The sequence below is a fragment of the Euprymna scolopes genome, chromosome 15 (assembly GCF_053919585.1).
Source record: "Euprymna scolopes isolate OS-2025 chromosome 15, ASM5391958v1, whole genome shotgun sequence".
NCBI classification, from domain to species: domain Eukaryota; kingdom Metazoa; phylum Mollusca; class Cephalopoda; order Sepiida; family Sepiolidae; genus Euprymna; species Euprymna scolopes.
Genome location: NC_136496.1, coordinates 113,489,010 through 113,508,143, shown reverse-complemented (window position 1 = coordinate 113,508,143; position 19,134 = coordinate 113,489,010). Strand labels below are relative to the sequence as shown.

Genomic DNA, 19,134 nt, shown 5'->3' with positions numbered 1-19,134 from the left:
AGTTATTTAAAGAAAAATTATTTTATTGGTATATGAACAGTTATTTAAAGAAAAAGTTTTATATATATATATATATATATATATATATATATATATATATAGTGAGTGGTATATATATATATATATATATATAGTGAGTGGTATATATATATATATATATATATATATATATATATATATATATATATATATATATGTATATTTATATATATATATATAGTGAGTGGTATATATATATATGTATATATATAGTGAGTGGTATATATATATATATATATATATATATATATATATATATATATATATATATATATATATATAGTGAGTGGTATATATATATATATATATATATATATATATATATATAGTAAGTGGTAAATGGTAAACAAGGCCGATAGCCATTAGTCGCGTGCTCTCGTGTAATGAACGAATGCGTGAATGTAGGATTGACATGAAATCCAAGTTGGACATATTTCTGAAGTAATTCTTCTTCATGGACCGGTGAAAAGATTTTTAAGGTTTGGTTGGAACTTTTTATTAAAGACATTAGTATTACTAGTAGTTTAATTCCAGTAATTCTAAGGTCTTTAATAAAAAGTTCCAACCAGACCTTAAAAATCTTTTCATCGGCCCATAAAGAAGAATTCTTCCAGAATTATGCCCAACTTGGATTTCTACTCTATGATTTGGATTACACAATATAAAGCTTGGATCTCATTACCTCACTGCTTTAAAGGACAGTCACCTTGGATTTTACCGCATAATATGGAACTAAACCTTTATATCCTTTCTTTAATTTCCCCTGCTATGTGACTTCTATTTAATCAATTTTTGATTATGATTTTCCATGTCTAACTGACTTAAGCAACTAGGGTGAATACCGTTATATCTATTTGCTAATATTTTCTCCTCTGAAGAGATGGTAGGCATCGAAACCCTATAGGATAAGGAGATAAAATTTCTAAAGTATTCTCTGGCTTACTTGGAATAATAAAAATCCTTGATTTTAATTTCATTGAATCACTATAATTTGCTTTATTTGCTCTATCCTGTATATTGAGCAATTCCTATTTAGATGGGATAATACGTAGAATATTACGCCCAGTAATATTTTGTAAATCTTATAATCACCAACTTCCATGCCAGCTGATTGTTGGATAAATCTATTCGGAAGAATATATATGTATATATATATGTGTGTGTGTGTGTGTGTGTGTGTGTGTGTGTGTGTGTGTGTGTGTGTGTGTTTGTGTTTAGCCTCCAAACATTTTACGGTAAATTTTTATAATTTTATTATTTGAATTTTAAGTTGTTAAAAAAAACTAGATTTGCACGAGATCTTGTAATGTGTGTGTATGTGTATGTTTCCAATTCCAATTATAAAACAGATGAGTGACGGCTTAAAAGCGCTTGGTGTGAGTTTCTATAACGGTCACCTATTATCAGGTTTGAAACCTACATGACCGATGACTTATCTCATTTAAATTTTTTATAAATAAAAATACAAATAATATAGTTTTATTTTCGGATTTTTTTCTTTATAATAGAGCACTCTACTGGAATACTTTTTTCCAAAATGTATAACTAAGTATAAATATATATAACGAGAGAGGGGGAGAAAAAAAGGGGGAGAGAAAAAGAGGGAAAGAGAGACAGACAGACAGACAGCAAAAGAGTTATGTATATTTTCAAATTTACAGATGTTCACCCACAGCTCATCAGTGCAGTTAGACTACTAACACCCATTCCTAGCCAGGGATTGAACCTATAACCATCTAGTTGATACTATGCAGTTCTAACCTACGACCCATGGAATCAGTGTCCGTATACGTCCTCATCAAATGCCCATTTATATAGACACTCGCCCACCGCTTTTACAGTGCTCGCCCTGCTTTTTTATTTGCAAACAAACAAATAGAGAGCTTCGCATTGACGCTAATTAAGCAACGTGTGAAATCATTTTACAAGTTCTATACCCAAGAACATCTGACATATAATCTACTAGATCTGAAGGGTACATAGAGGCATTTTCTTTTTACAAAGGTGTCACCACATATCAAGGTCTTGAGGTCACTTGAGAATAAGGGTTAATGTGTGTACGGTAGTTATTGGGACAATAGTGTAGTAATTGTTTGTAGTGGAAATCTGATATAATCAGATTCTTTACGGCGGCGATTCAATGAGAATTTGTTTACGTTGAACTTGAAGACGACAATATTGTAGCCAGCTGGAAAGCAGACAAGCGGAACAGAGTTCCACGGGCGGGCGGTTTCAGGATAGAAGCTTTGTTCATGGAATCCACGTTTAGGTTTAGACATCGACATAAATTGGGGCTGGGGAATAATGCATAGTGATTTTGGCTAGACGAGTGTTTTTGTGAAAGATTAGCTAGGGGGGGGGACCATAATATAAAGGTGATTTCCACAACAGGAAATAAAGCAGAATGATAAATGACAGGGACAATAATAGACGATTGTTATGCATCCCAATCGATGGTAGAGAAGCAGTTTTCTTTCACTATCCTTTCCTTTATATGTTTCTAATAATTGTAGATCAGTATATGAAAATAAAATTAAAACTACTCGTATTTAAAGCGAAAATCAACGTATAATAATGGAGCGAATCGAGAAGTTGAGTGATGTACATGACTAGCTTAATGAATACCGTCGTTAAGGCATGAACTCGCAATTGCCCCTGCGTATGGTTAGTGTAGTGAATTGTATCATTTGAAATGGTAATTTTCAGATTATATAAATAAATAATAAACCGCGGAAAGCAATAATTTGTCCATCAACATTATTCTCATCCTCCTCATCATCACCATCATAATGATCATCATCATACTCATCATCTTATGAATCCAAAGATTCTATTGTTGGTATTGGTTTCTCCGATATTTTTTTCTAGTCAGAATTCTTTCTAGAAAGACATCGAATACTTACGGGAACGACTACACGTAGGATTTAGTGATAGCACGATTCCAATATTTTTTCCAATTCCGATACAATTACTGATTCCGTACTAAATTTCCGACTTCAATACAATTACCGATTCCGATTCTTTATAAATCTCTTATTGCTATTTTTTCTGATTACCTTAAAAACACATTCTAAATGTGTATATATTTTCTTACACTTAAAATTACACTTGTGGAGTGTGAGCTATATATTTTTACCAGCTACTATTAATTTACAATCAATAAATATTTATTTTATCATTACTACCAGCAATGAAAGATTTTGTTTTAAACAAAATCTAATTAAAAAGAAAATTAAAGGAATCGTTTTTAACATCGGATAATAGGCAAAAAAAAATCAGTTCCCCCGATCAACTGTTCCAACACTAGTAGGTTTAAACATCTTAAGTGTAAGTGATTTGGTGGAACAAATTGGATTCGAACTTGAAACACCCAGGTCGTCAGTCCGTACCGTTAACCACTTAACCACCGATAATATTTGTTTAATTGTTAAGAGGTACAGATTCCGGGATCTTTGTAAGTAGAATATCCAATCAACACTTACTTTATTTTAAGCAACACTTCTGCACTACTTTTTCAATGATACCAATGGCGTGAACATGTTTAAAATTTGACTCCGCAAGTAAACTGGTCAGATTTAGTATTATTGCGTATTATTATTGTTGTCATACATGAGATGGTAATTGTGAAAGTTGTAGACGACGAAGTTGGAACACTTATATTCTCACCAATCGATTACAAAGTCTACTTCATTTTGCATCATCTTTGACGTGTGTCCAAAAATCATATGCAACGGGTTAACTCATCCTTTTGAGTGAAACTGGCTTTTACAAGCCACCAGATTGCACGGAAAGGGATCGTTGCTGACAAGAAATAGAATTGTATTTAACATTATTCGGCATTAAATCACCAAAAAATAGTTGATATGCCGTAAAACAAACAAAAACTGCATCAATAAGTCTTTTCTCAGCATGGATGTGGGTTTTCTCAAGTAGTAATGTTTGAAAAGAGTAATATTTTCGAAGAACAATGCATTCGAAGAACAATGTATTCAAGGAACATAGTATTCAATAACAAGGTATATTCTAAGAACAATGTATTCTTGTCACAGAGCATAGACGTGCGTATGCAAATACATACAAAATGCGAAATGACGCCAGCGTAAGGATAAAAAAAAGACTATAAAAAGAACAGACAGATGAGCACTTTCGGAAAACGTTCGTGATCACAATAAAGACATGGATGACGTTCGGGAGGACAGAGGTCAGAGAGAAGGAATACGATCATGTGAGAGAAGACGACCATGTTTTATTCGAAAAAGTATCCGTACATAAATTGCATTGTTACAAAAGAAAATATGAGTTGAGTTATCACTTGTCTTCCGTTCCTTGCGACGTACTCTGCTACATTGTGTAGGTCCCGGGTATAAATGCGGGTTACGTTACATGCTAAAAGCAAGGTATTCTATGAATCTATATAATCATCCTTCCTACAGAATTAAATTTAACTACTTTATTCGGTATTAAATAACTCATAAATGGTTGATATGACGTAAACCAAACCAAACCTTCTTAACTTCTTTCTTTCACCATTTTTTCATTCCTTCATTTTTTTTCTCTTGCTGGTATTACATTTTTAATTCATTCCTTATTTTTCACTTTCTTTTCCTTTTATCGTTCATTTCTTTTTTCTTTTTCTTTTGTTATCTTTATTTCTTACTTTTCTTTGTCGAGTTTTTTTCTACTCCTCTCACTTTTTCTTTCTTTCTTTTCTACTTCTTGCATTTCATTCTTTCTTTCTTTCTTCCGTATTTTCTCCTTTCCTTTTATCTTTCCTTTTATTTTCCTTCCTTCTGTCTTCCTTTCTTTCTTTATTTTATTCGCTTAATTTTTCCGCGTATTTCTTCATTTGTATAAGACTTTCTTTTCTTCTTGATTTCTTCATTCTTTTTTTTTCTTTCACTTTTTTAGCCCCTTTCTTTTACTTTATCTTTTCCCTCCGTTTCTTATTTTGTTCCATTCGATCTTTCTTTCTGTCGTTCTTTCTCTTCCTCCAGCTTTTTTTCGCCTTTTCCCCTCTTTTCACTTTATTTCTTTTATTTTGCTATTCTTTTATTCCTTCATTCTATATTTTCTTTTTTCTCTCCTCTTACTACTTCACTAACCTTCTCTACTTCTTTCCTTAAACCATTTTTTCTTTTCACTATCTCTTTCTTACGTCTTCTTTTTTCTTTTTTTCTTTCTCTCCATATTCTTTTCCTTCTTTTCTCTGTTTTTCTTCCTTATTCCATTCCCTCTTCCTTATTTTCTTCCTTCAACCTATACTTTCCTCTTCTCTTCTTCTCCGTATATTCCTTTCTTTCCTTCCTATCTATTCTGCGACCCACGTTGATCCTTGCTTACGCCAGCGCACGTCTTTCCGTTGTATTTTATAGTCCCCCGATTGTTGTAAATTGTCCGCACCTATCCGCACTTTGCGTGGTATTTTCTGCGTTTTCCGGTCAGCATCTTTGTAGTAGTGAGCAGCGAGAGGCGGGGGGGTCGTTAGTGGTTTACTATAGAAGAGGAGGAGGACGAAGGGGAAGGGGAGATGGTGGTGAGTCGACGATTGCCGCAGAAAACATCCGGGACTTCTAAAAGCTGTTTTGTCTTTCAGCCAAATTAAATTGCTACTTTTAATCCCCAATATGACGCGAGCAAAGAAATAACCCGGACCAGATTCGATTGGCACCTTTAAAGAAACACAAAGCAGATAAAGTACTAAAATCTAAAACAGAAAATAACAATATAAGTAAAGTATTTTTTTCTTTCGGATGATAAGTATTAATATTTTTTTGTTAGTAACACATGCCATTTTCCTGGATCAAAAGTTTTAAGCTTGAAACTTTTCTGCTATTTTATATCAAATGTTTTCTTACTGTCTTTTATGCTATCTCTCTGTATGTCTCCAGAAGTACGTTTTCAGTCATTTATTTTGTGAGAAGTTTGTACTCTATAGGATCACAATTTATCAAGGTCGATAGGCCATTCAAGGATAAGGGTTAATAAGTGTCAGATGAGACAACACTGTGATGATCAGTTATGGTGGGAATTGAATAAAAGTTAGTTTAATCGTGAGTTTAACGGTGTTTTGACATCGTCCGAAATACCTAAGCTCGATTTGTTTACACAAAGAGGATCTATATATATATATATAGGATGACCCCCACCAAAAAAAAACGGGCCCCAGCTTGAATTGTGCCCCGTTTCTTAGTGTTTTGTCCGAATGAAATGAAACTTGGGTCATAACTAGTTTATTATATTCAAAACGTCACATCAAAACATTAGGGTATTTGGCCTTTTTTTTCTCTGTTGACTGTAAAATGCTCAGAAAAACAATTGACTATCCTTTGTTTTTTGGGTCACCCTGTATATATATATATATATATATATATATATATATATATATATATATATATGGCATGTGTTTAGTATTTTTATCAATTACCTGCTTTCTTTGTTTCAACTTGTTTAATTCGTTGGTTTAGTAGTATCTATCAATTCGCTATTTTGATACCTGTTGTAATACAGCTTTCTATTCCAGTATCTCCTTCTAAATGCTTTCCTCCTACCTACAGCCATGTTTGTATATCAAGATTAAGACCAATAGGCAATAATTATATTGGATTTTTGTTAGTTTCTTACATCAAGTGGTTTATTTATTGTCTGGGGCGATTTGCATAAAAAGTTACAAAATAATATATTTTGAAAATGTCATAAACAATATTAAATTTATTACTTATCGAAGTTATATTTTAGATCGAAAACTTAGTAAAGCAGATCAGACATTCAGTTAGTCATATCACGGCTAAGTAACACGAGAAGACAGCGATATAAAGCCAAGCAATTATTCTCCTGTATCATGACGCTATGGTTGAACAAAAGGCGCGAATAATCGAAAGAGGGTCAGATGGGCGCGCGAATCCTCTTCCCAGTCGAAACGCAGCATAATTTACTGTCACCTGCCCGAAGCGTGCGATCATAGGTAACAGATTAGTAAAGGAAACGTCGCCCCCCTCTTTTTATCTATTATTAAGCAGGTGAACAGGGAAAATAGGAGGAATCAGGAATAATAATAATAATAATAATAATAATAATAATAATAATAATAATACGTGGATAAAATAACAATAGACAATTTGGCTGGCTTTTGTACATATAAAAAAGAAAGGCGTGCGAAATGTCGGAAAATGTATTTTGAAGAGTCTGTTTTTTGAGGTCAGACAATAGTTTCGCCTTTTGTCGCGTCTCTTTCAAGTATACATAGCAGCTGTAAGCTGACCCGAACAAGTCATTTCTTATGTATTCCATGGCACAATATATATATATATATATATATATATATATATATATATATATATATATATATATATATATATATATATATCCCAACGTGAGAATTATTTAGGACCCCGGTGTGTGTATGTGTGTGTCTTTCTTAATTATTATTTTTATTGGACAGTCGTATTTTATATTATATATAGCAATACGACATTTTACATTAAATCTTGAAGCTATAACTATTCTGACACATTTGTAAGCTGTTACTTCGTTCATCTAGGACAGAGTGTTCCTGGTGAAAACGAAAAATAAAATAGTAAGCAATATAAAATCGACCATTACAAAAGGATACGAACATAAAGTCACTGTGTACACAAGCGAAATAACGAACGGATTGAAAGTTCCAGATAGAGAATTGGAGGGCATGCGTCAAATAAAGACGGGGATAATCTTAGAATTTGTTTTCATTCCGATCACAAACTCTCCCTCCTACGTTAGATGACACACCGACCAATGAAGATAAAATTTAATTAAAAATGTATATTTTTGTAGGAGTGGTATGAGCAATTAATCATACAAAATGTTGATATTCAACACGAGCCCCCCTCTTTTTATCTATTTTTAAGCAGGTTAACAGGGAAAATAGGAAGAATCAGGAATAATAATAATAATAATAATAATAATAATAATAATAATAATAATAATACGTGGATAAAATAACAATAGACAATATATATATATATATATATATATATATATATATATATATATATATAGCTACTTAATTTACTCACATAAAATTAATATACAGAAGTATAGATTTATGCGTAAACTTAAAGTATTTACTTCAAAAGTGCTCAATACGTAGGTAGAACTAGTTAGTAAGTTATAAAATATATATGGCGATTAAGCTACACTGAATATTCCGCGTTTCATCCACTCGAGGACTCTTCAGGTTTATGCTTAAACTTGACGAGTCCTAGAGTGGATAAAACGCGGAATATTCAGTGTAGCTTAATCGCCATATATATTTTATAACTTTATATATATATATATATATATATATATATATATGTGTGTGTGTGTGTGTGTGTGTGTGTGTGTGTGTGTGTGTGTGTGTGTGTATGTCTGTGTGTGTGTGTGTGTGAGAGAGAGAATGTGTGTGTGTGTTATTATAAAACTTATGGATCTTGCTTGCTTGCATCTTGTCTTCGACGATCGGGCAATTCTATCTTTTAAAACGGGATGCCAGAGCGCGAGAAGGAGAGACAGAGAAGAAGCGAGAGGGAGAGAATGTCCATAAAGAAAGCAAACAGCACTATAAAAATATTTACTAATATATATAGATTTATTCATTTATTCAATAAGGGTGATATATCAATAAGGAGTATAGGATAGTTAAGAACTCTTTATACCATGGTATAGAGTTCTTACTTACCCTAAACCCTTAATTGATGTATCGCTCTTATTGAATAAATGAATACATCTATGTACATATCAGTATATATTTTATCATTTTCTAACTTTATTGATACTCTCTATTAGCTCCAAAACAATTTGTTGAGCTTTGCATTATCTCGATAAGTCTCGATAGTATTTTTGTACCCCCATATATACCTGTTTGATTGCTTGAATATTGTATTGTTTTCGACGATCGGACGATTCCATCTTATAGAAAAGGGATGACAGGTTAATTTATATATATTTATATATATATATATATATATATATATATATATAACTACTTCATTTATTCACATAAATTTAATATACGAAAGTATAGATTTATGCGTAAACTTTAAGTATTTACTTCAAAAGTGCTCAATACGTAGGTAGAGCTAGTTAGTAATTTATAATATATATATGGCGATTAAGCTACATTGAATATTCTGCGTTTCATCCAACTATAGGATTCGTCAGGCTTATGCGCGAATTCTGTCGTTGCTTCTTGTTTTTATATATGTTGAGGATTTCTAGTTGGCCAATCAGCTTTCTAGTATCCACCACGCCTCTTCCTATCAGCCAATGGGCATGCATTTTATCAAACAAAGGATCTGTTTTAGAGCTAGGTTAGTGGTTTTAGGTGGCCGTTCTCCTTTTTTATATATATACATATAAATATACCTATGTGTACACAATAATGCACATATATATACATATATATATATGTATATATATATATATACATATATGTGTGTGATCGTTTATGTATATTCATGTTTATTTAATTTATTTATTTGTTTGTTTTCTATTGTTATTGTTAGTTTTAAAGCTATTTTGTATCGCTACCCTAGAGTAAGTTTAATATATATATATATATATATATATATATATATATATATATATATATATATGGTGTCTATGCAATATTCATGACTTTCGCTTGTGCGAACACTTTAGATTATCATTGTATTCGCCTGAATTCGACGTTTAAGACCAAAGACGATTAAGTAGCAGAAACATGTGCATAGTGCCACTTGAACGTAAGGGGCTACTATTTGAGATCAACTCTACACTGATAATATGTATGGAGTTGAGCAGCAACATATCTGTTCACACTACACTTGACCTTTTGTATGTCGGAAGGATACGAAAGTCTCGCAGTTCGGAGGAATAAATTACTAGAATAGAAGGCTTTCAGGCATTTAAGGATTTCTACAGTGTACAGTTGGGATTTTGCTTCTTTTCAGGTTAATCGGGGTATTTATGTCGAGGGGTACAAGTGCTTCGAGTTCGTCGGAGCACATTCCATCAAAATACATGCACAGGGACGCAACATTTCGTTGATGGGACAGATGTTATAGTTTGGTTGATAGTGCTGGATCTATTAGGTTGGAGTATCTTATATGGACCCTGTCTGAGAGCAAAAGATTGCTAGCGTCACATGCACTATCCCAGATGTGGCAGCAGTACTTCCTGCATGGCGAATGGTAGTCTTGTCTATCAAGTGGTAGCAACGTTCTAGTACGGTAGAGAAAGCCTACTTCCTTCGAAGCAAACCTGACAATGTCCTTAATGTATTTGTTCCACCTCATCTTTCCTGTGAATGTTAAGTCGGGGAGCTTGAACGAAGAGTTTAAGTGTATTATTAATCATGACAATCAGTTGTTGAGAATATTTCTTGTAATTGTTAAAGAAAAGAAGCTTAGTCTTGGCAGCATGGAATATTACCATCCATTTACGTCACCATTCTACATAAGACTAAAGGTCGCTCTTTAAATTTTCAGCGCAATCAATGCTGGGATATGCAGATAGAGATTACATTATTTTACTCACATGTAGTGATATTCAGTAATCTTATAAATGACGCCCTGTCGGTGGGGCATTAGAATACGCCGACTGCCCCCCTGCAGAGGGTAAAAGTCCCTTAATGGGGGTCCTGGATATGACCTTAAACTATATCCAGTGGTGAGGCCTCAGCTTGTAGGCTTTGGGGAGTGTGGAGCCACCCTTTAGTTACCATTGCTCCCAGGTCCACTCTGACCCGGAGTGGTAGTACCTGTTAGGGTCCCAACTATGGATTAAATAGAACTCGACGTGAAAACAACAAATATATTCTATTAAAATAATTTTCTTCAAAATCTTTGGATTCGGCATTAAATAACCCGAAAAGGGTTGATATGCCGTAAAACAAAAACAACCAACCAACTTATAAATGACTGCGTAGTATTTCGCCCTTCGTAATCGATCTTGAGAAATTTATTTCAGGATCGCGCGGGCATTTGTTAAGTTTTAAACTGTGTGTACGTTTCCTTAATAGATTCAAACTACATTCTACGAATGCTCACGTGAAAAGCTTTGCCTTAAGACTTGAACGAAAAATGTGCTTTATTTTTCAAATTGTTCACTTCATTACACTTAATAATTGAAAAAAAAGAATATTTCAATTTGTTTTCGGGGGCGATACGTGAAAATCTTTTGATTAATACAAGTCATATGGATAATTACAAATGAACTCCTGGAATTAGCATTTTCAATTACCTTCCGCTATCTGCCATTTGTGTGTGTGCGAGTGTCTCTTTATATAGATTCCTGTATCTCCTATTTCTCTCTGCCGCTTTATTCACCTGTCCGTTTCCTCATCTTCTATATTCACTAACCTACGCTGTTCAACTTCAGAATGGACGCGTTTGATTTCTTTTGTATTTCTATTTTTCTAACTTTAATTTCTGAAAAAATAAGATTTAGTTTTTAATTAATCAAGTCTGGCTCAAGGGCGCTCAACACGGCGCATCATTAGCTTATATTTATTTTTTATTTTTTCATTAAACCAAAGAATTTCCATGATTTTATGTATTCGATACAAATATTTGTTTACTAAGAATAATATTACAAAGGAAGTTTTTATTATCAAACCCAAAAAATGAATATCCTCCCAAGTGAGATTATGAGTCTTTTTTAAATTTATTGTTAATCTGGTTTTGCTATAAAGTATGGACTTTTGTTTGTTCAAATAAACAATCCAGTCTCAATTAACATTTCTTGAATTCTATTGGAACTGAATAACTTTATTAAAACAAAAGGTCATTATCTTTTTTTTAAGTAAAATTTGTGTTTCTGAATTTTACAGATGAAGGTTGATTATACGTCTTATTTTAATTTTTTAGGAACACTGTTCTCACCTTATTTTCACAACGTTTCGATGGAAATAACCTCCGACATTCTTCAGGTGTATCTTGCCGAACTTTCTGTTGAACTCAAGAATCTGCACGAAAATTCTAACGGAACCCTTTATTTATTTCACATATACCACGAGGCGGTATGCTCTCGTTCCGTCAGCCATAACTAGGTAGAAGTTTTAATTAATTCGCAATTGTATTTTGAATGCGCTCACACTAAGGACTGAACCCTCAATCTCCAGAAGAATAACTTACAAATGAATTTTATCAAGTACCGTTTATACTCGACTGATTACTTAGAGTTTCTGCCCAATCATTACTGATGAAACGAGGCATGCTATCCCCGTGGATTAAAAAAGGTTCCGTTCGAAATTCTGTTCAGATTCCCGAGATCAGCAGGATACACAAGTTTCTAATTTCATCAGTTTTAAGGTCACCAAATATTTTCGTTGCTAATAAACGATGTCGGATCGTATATCTCGATACAGACGATTCCACAGTTATTAACAGCATCCATTAAACCCAACAAACTACATAGGTTTCATAAGTATCAATTCATACAGCTGCTTTCACCATATATATAGAGATAATATTCAAAAGACGAGGATCGATAATTCGTATTATTTGGATTATTCCGACTTCTGTTTTCATCTTTAGAGGACTGGTAGCGTAACCAATAAAGGAGTTCGTAAATAAAATTGAATTGTAAGTTACACTCTTCTGTAAGTGGAAGTTCAATCCTCAGTGCAGGCGATACTCAAAATACAATGACGGAACGAATGCATGCCACGTCCAGTGGATTAAATAAATGTTTCCATTCGAAATTCCGTGCAGATTCCCGAGTTCGACAGAAAGAGATCCAAGTTCTTTAAAGATACACCTGAAAAAAGTCGGAGGTTACATCGGTAGAAACATTGTGAAAATAACACTCAAGTAGTCTGAGTAATCGAAATATAAGGTTCCTTCAGTCTTTGACAGACTATGGATACCCACGAAGGTATTCCTGCGCGTGAAATGTTTTTGGCAGGAGGCGCGCAATCTCCAACCGCACCTCTCCTGAGTCGACATTGTTAAATACCAGTGGCAAGTGAAGTGAATGTACATGACGGCTGGAAATAAATGCCGAGATAAGCGGAGAGCACATACAACGCCTGGAATTCCAAAATCGTCACCCATCTGGTACTAACCAGGCTCAACGTTGCTTAACGGCGGTGATTTGACGAGAATCGGTGTATCTACGCGATTACACCGTATATTAAGTAATACAAATAATAAGAATTCAAGTACCATGCATGTTTATTTGTCTACGAAGTGTAAATTTATGTGAGGTTCTCGTTGGTTTCGTGGACTTGGGTTTGAAATAGGATTCGGAAGATGATGCATTTTTGACTACATGGTTTTCTGCCATTAACTGTTCTTTTGTGGGTCAATGATTTTATTTTTACAATATATTTGTACAATGTATTTGTACAATATATTTGTACGATATATTTTTGTACGATATATTTGTACGATATATTTGTACGATATATTTGTACAATATATTTATACAATATATTTGTACGATATATTTGTACGATATATTTGTACGATATATTTGTACAATATATTTGTACGATATATTTGTACGATATATTTGTACAATATATTTGTACAATATATTTTTACGATATATTTGTACAATATATTTGTACAATATATTTGTACGATATATTTTTACGATATATTTGTACAATATATTTGTACGATATATATTTGTACAATATATTTGCACAATATATCTGTACAATATATCTGTACGATATATTTGTACAATATATTGTACAATATATTTGTACAATATATTTGTACAAAATATGCAAAATACAACATCGATCAAATGCGATCATAAACGTATTAAACGTAGCCATTAATTGCTTGGTTGCAAAAGAATTCAGTTCAAGTGTACAAATATCGTGTATGGTTTGAACACTGCTCGGTCGACTCAAGACATTCTTTTTCACCAACAATTAGGAGATTGAGATCCAGTACACAGACGCACAAACACACATGCGCGCGTGCGCGCGCGCACACACACATACACACATATATATGTACAAGTGTGTTTTTATTATTATTATTATTATTATTATTATTATTGTTGTTATTATTATTATTATTATTATTATTATTATTATTATTATTATTATTATTATTAAGTCCTTGAGACTTTCTCTTTGCAATCAAAAAGAAAATATCTTAGGGCTCAATTTGATTTCTATGTGATTTATTTCGTGTTTATTTCTTTCTCTCCCACGCCATGTTCATGATTTTTTTAATCGCAATTATCCTCGATTTAACTCTGATGAGCGAGGATATATATATATATATATATATATATATATATATATATATATATATGTATATATATGTATATATATATATATATTAGCATTTCAGCCCGGCGTTGCTCGGGTGTTTGGAGATGTATGTTGAGCAAAGAAAAAAAACGGTCAATTTTTTAAAATTTAACCCCTATTAGGATCCCTTAACCTGTATTGTTTTGGGCTCAAATCAAGTATGTCCAAGGAATATCTAAAATTTTAAGTGTTTAGACTCAAAATTGTCGGAGGAGTTTGGTAGAGTTCTCAAAGGTAAAATCGTTGAACTTGGACCCCTTAATAGCCAAATTTCTAGCCGAAAATCTATCACAAAGATTTTACCTGTAAATTAAATTTCGAGTCTGTATACAGAAGTACTGAGTTATTGCATAGGGAAATGTACACACACATACATTTACACACGTTAATTTTTATAAATATAATAAATATATATACATATATATATATATATATATATATATATATATACAAGGTTAAAAGTTTTCAAGGGTAACAAGTAATGTATGTAACGAGTTTATTAAGAGTACTGAATGAAAGAAGACAAATATATATTTTTATTTAGACATTCCCTCTTTTAAGAGAGAGAAGGTCTCCTCAACCGAACGTACACTTTAGATGAATTGTTATGTGAGCACGAATTGAAAATGATTTCGTGCTGAAGTTCGCTACATATGACGGGATTTTAATGAGATGATTAGTTATTGAAGACCCGTATAGGTTGGCAAGTACGTCCGTTGCTAGATATCTCCCATACCTGATTTTGCTAAGTACGTGCTGTTTATATTTTTAAACGTGTTTTACGCATTTAACTTTTAATTATGAATTATAAAAGTCTTCCCTTCATGATTGCAATATATATATATATATATATATATATATATATATATATATATATATATATATTATACATGTTTTTTTTAATATTGTTAATTTCAATGTATACCGCTTTCGTTTAACGGGTTGAGACTGTTATGATAAAAACTGAATCACTGTTAATTTCGAGTGAAGCTCAATGTATCTATTGTATATGTGCAGAGCATATATAGTACAAAATTTTGTTGAACTTCAAAGACTTACATTTTTTTATTTTTGTAACATTTGTTTATTTCATCTTGGATTTCTTCATTACAGCCGTTTCGTTAATGCGATGGCAATTTTATGATTTTATGTGTTCATAAAAATTTCTTGATTATCATCAACTCATCAGATGTTGTTTTTATTTGATGTTACCAACTGGTGTTTCGGGAAAAGGAATTCCACCCCATGTTGTTACATGTCGAGGCATATATATATATATATATATATATATATATATATATATATATATATATATATATATATATATATACACTGTTTGAACAAAAATCAAGACTTCAAAGAATGGATTGATAGCAACAAAATGTGTATTTCATTGTTAGTTACAATTGTTTAAAGACCATTTGGACAAATTCAAACATTATCGCGTTTAAAAATTTTCACATGAACAGCCTTTCTTTAGACTTATTGAATAAAAACCCCCACTTTTACAATAGAACATTATGGAAAACATTTCCTTTAAAAGGAAAAGTAAACAAGCGAAACTATTTTACCTCTGTCGCATCTTTGCCAGGTATTTTTTAATATATATATATATATATATGTGTGTGTGTGTGTGTGTGTGTGTGTGTGTGTGTATAATTATCAATATATAGACTTAGAGTCGAAAACTGACTGCCTAGACGACAGTCAGCGCTTCTAACCGTTATGTTATTTTGAATTCTTTAACTGTTTAAATATGACTTCCTTTATAGGAACAATTATACTTTATTTTGATAGCATTCTGTATGCCATTCTCGTTTTTAACGTTTCTTTTCGATGTCTGAAAACCCCGTTTTTATTAGTACACTTAATGCGTTTTCAAACTGCCCTAATATCATGACGAAGCGGATTGTTCGTAGCCATAAGCTGTGCGGTCATAAAACACGATTCACTTAAGTCGAAACCTATTAATTGATTTATTTCTGCTGACCTTTCTGTTCTTTTCTGAAGAATCTATTTTGACAAATTACTTTTTGGTCGCCTTTGAAAAAAGCAGACATCATTAGTTTGGCGTTGATCAAGGAATGATGGCAGCGGGAAACAGTGAGAAGCAACTATAAAACAAAATATATACATTAAATCCTGTATATATATTTTACACACACACACACACACACACACACACACACACACACACATATATATATATATATATATATATTAAAGAAAATGTGTGTGCTGACAAATCTCAACCTATATACTCAACAAATTTTTTATCTGCAGATTTAAATTTAGTTTATAGGGTGTTAAGACATGTGGACAATTTTTAATCGGGTTTTTTGTCGATTGTTTCACGAAAGCGCAATTGCGAATCGTTCACACGACAGCTTCTTTACGTTAAGAACAAGTAGGTTTGAAAACAGTTTTTAAAGAACGTAGCAAGCTGATCTAATAGTTACCTACTTGACTCATTGTCTTTAGGTTTTGAGTTCGATCTCAGCTCGTGTATTTTTTTTTTTTTTTAAGAAGTGAACTGTTCAGAAAAAAATATAATACTTGTATGCACATGTCAGTTTGCGTTTTTTACTTCATTATTTTTAAAGGAATTTAACGTTACGTGGCAGCGTCGGATATATATATATATATATATATATATATATATATATATATATATATATATATATATATGTGTGTGTGTGTGTGTGTGTGTGTGTAATAGTAGTAATAGTAGTAGGAGGAGGAGGAGGAGTCAAGGTTAAGAATGTATACTAAGATAAAGAGAATTACCATAGTTCTCCACAGTAAAAAAACTGTTTATATTTATATGTACATGCTTAACTACATGCGCATGACAACGTTTCGATCTATAGCTGCAAATGACTAAGATCCCGTCAGGCTAAGTCAATCTTTATATTTTCACTTCATTTATTGAAACAAAGAGAAGGAAAAGAAAACCTTGTTTTAGTTCATTTTCTTCTCACCTATTCTTTCTGTATGAACGCTAAAATGGAAGACAGAGTTTCGCCTGATGAAGTTTTAAGTAATTAATAACTACAGATTGAAACATTGTCATGCCAGTGTAGGGGAAACTGTTACATGTTTGTATAAATAAATATAATTGTATATATATGTATGTATATATATATATATATATGTGTGTGTGTGTAATATATATCGTGCATATATAATATATACATATATACATTATATATGCATACATACATTATATATATATATATATATATATATATATATATATATATCATTAAATAATACAGACACTGTATGTCTACATATTTTTGTTTTGTTTAACGTAATGTATATAAAAACGCGAGGCAACCACAAAATTCTCGCATACGCCTGATGAAACGCGGGATATTCTGTGTAGCTTAATCGCCATATATATTTTATAACTTACCATATATATATATATATATATATATATATATATGTTAAAACAGTATATATATATGTGTGTGTGTGTGTGTGTGTGTGTGTGTGTGTGTGTGTGTGTGTGTGTGTGTGTGTGTGTGTGTCGCCGACTTGTAACAACGTGGGGTGGAATTCCTTTTCCCGAAACACCAGGTTTATCATGTACAAAATCAACTTTTTGTTGTTAACACCAAATGAAAACAACATCTGATGAGTTGATGATAATCAAGGAATATATATATATATATATATATATATATATATATATATATATATAAGGGTTTCTGCAGTGAGTACTAAACTGTTAGCTGAATAAAATATATACTTGTGATATTAATTATATATAGACTAGAGTTTAAAAAATGTTAAAAAAGATAATTATAAAAATATTTGTAGATTTGTAATTTTGGCAAATCTCAATTATTCTAATCAATTAAAATTATTTGTATTATTTGGATTCAGTAGACTACTGTCGTCATCTTGAATGTGATTTGTGAAAATAACATTCAAGATGAGAACCGTAGTCCATTGAGTCCAAATAACATGAATAACCAATCCTCATCTCAAAAATTCAGAAACGTCAATTAAGTTCATATTAGTCAAGCTTTTTTTTATATCTAAAAATCAAAACAAAAGTTTCTCTATAACTTCAAAAACAGCAATTTTCACGCAGTGCTAACATAAGCATTTTTTCCCCCATTTTTGAAGTGTTATGCAGCATCCATTGGAGAGGAAGTTCATAGATGTTTCGATGGGTGGAGCCCATCGCAGGACGAGTATGCATGCTAGTATCGAATAAATAGAAAATTTTCTCATCAAATGAGACCTTGAAATTATTTTTTTACGCAGTTCAAGGTCAAATAGGCTGGTGGTTCATTTTAGTTTCAGATTACGACAGGTGCCTGTCAAGATGAATAAACATTTACATCGTGTAAGAAGGGGAGATAATTGTGCCTATACAGCTGTCATGGAGAGAAAAGAAAATTGCCGAAGCGTATTTGGCTGTCATAGATTCGCCATTCGCATACAGCCAATTGATATAAAAAGGAAAGGGATTACATATTTTACCTATTCTGTCCGTTAACTGAGGTGAATGTCTGTGCATGTCGTTTTGTTCTCTAATCAGGTGATTATAAAAAAGCATGCACATACTTAATAGATAGGTAAAATGGTGAGGTAAGAATATAATATATATATATATATATATATATATATATATATATATATAAGGCAGAGATGATGCAGTTCACCCCTGTCGCACCCACCATCCCCACCGCTGGTTACTCCTTCATCAACTGCCAACGAAGCTGCAGATCTAATTGGATTATTTAGCCACGACAGCCGCTGAAGTGAATCAAACTTGGTGTACAACGTCATTGTCTCAAGAG

General features: G+C 32.3%; 1 protein-coding gene across 3 annotated transcripts in view; it reads left to right on the top strand.

Annotated features, from left to right (window-relative positions):
• LOC145294077 (zinc finger protein 488-like) overlaps positions 1–19,134 on the top strand; it is a 215,454-nt gene that overhangs the window by 124,980 nt on the left and 71,340 nt on the right. The window lies entirely within an intron of this gene.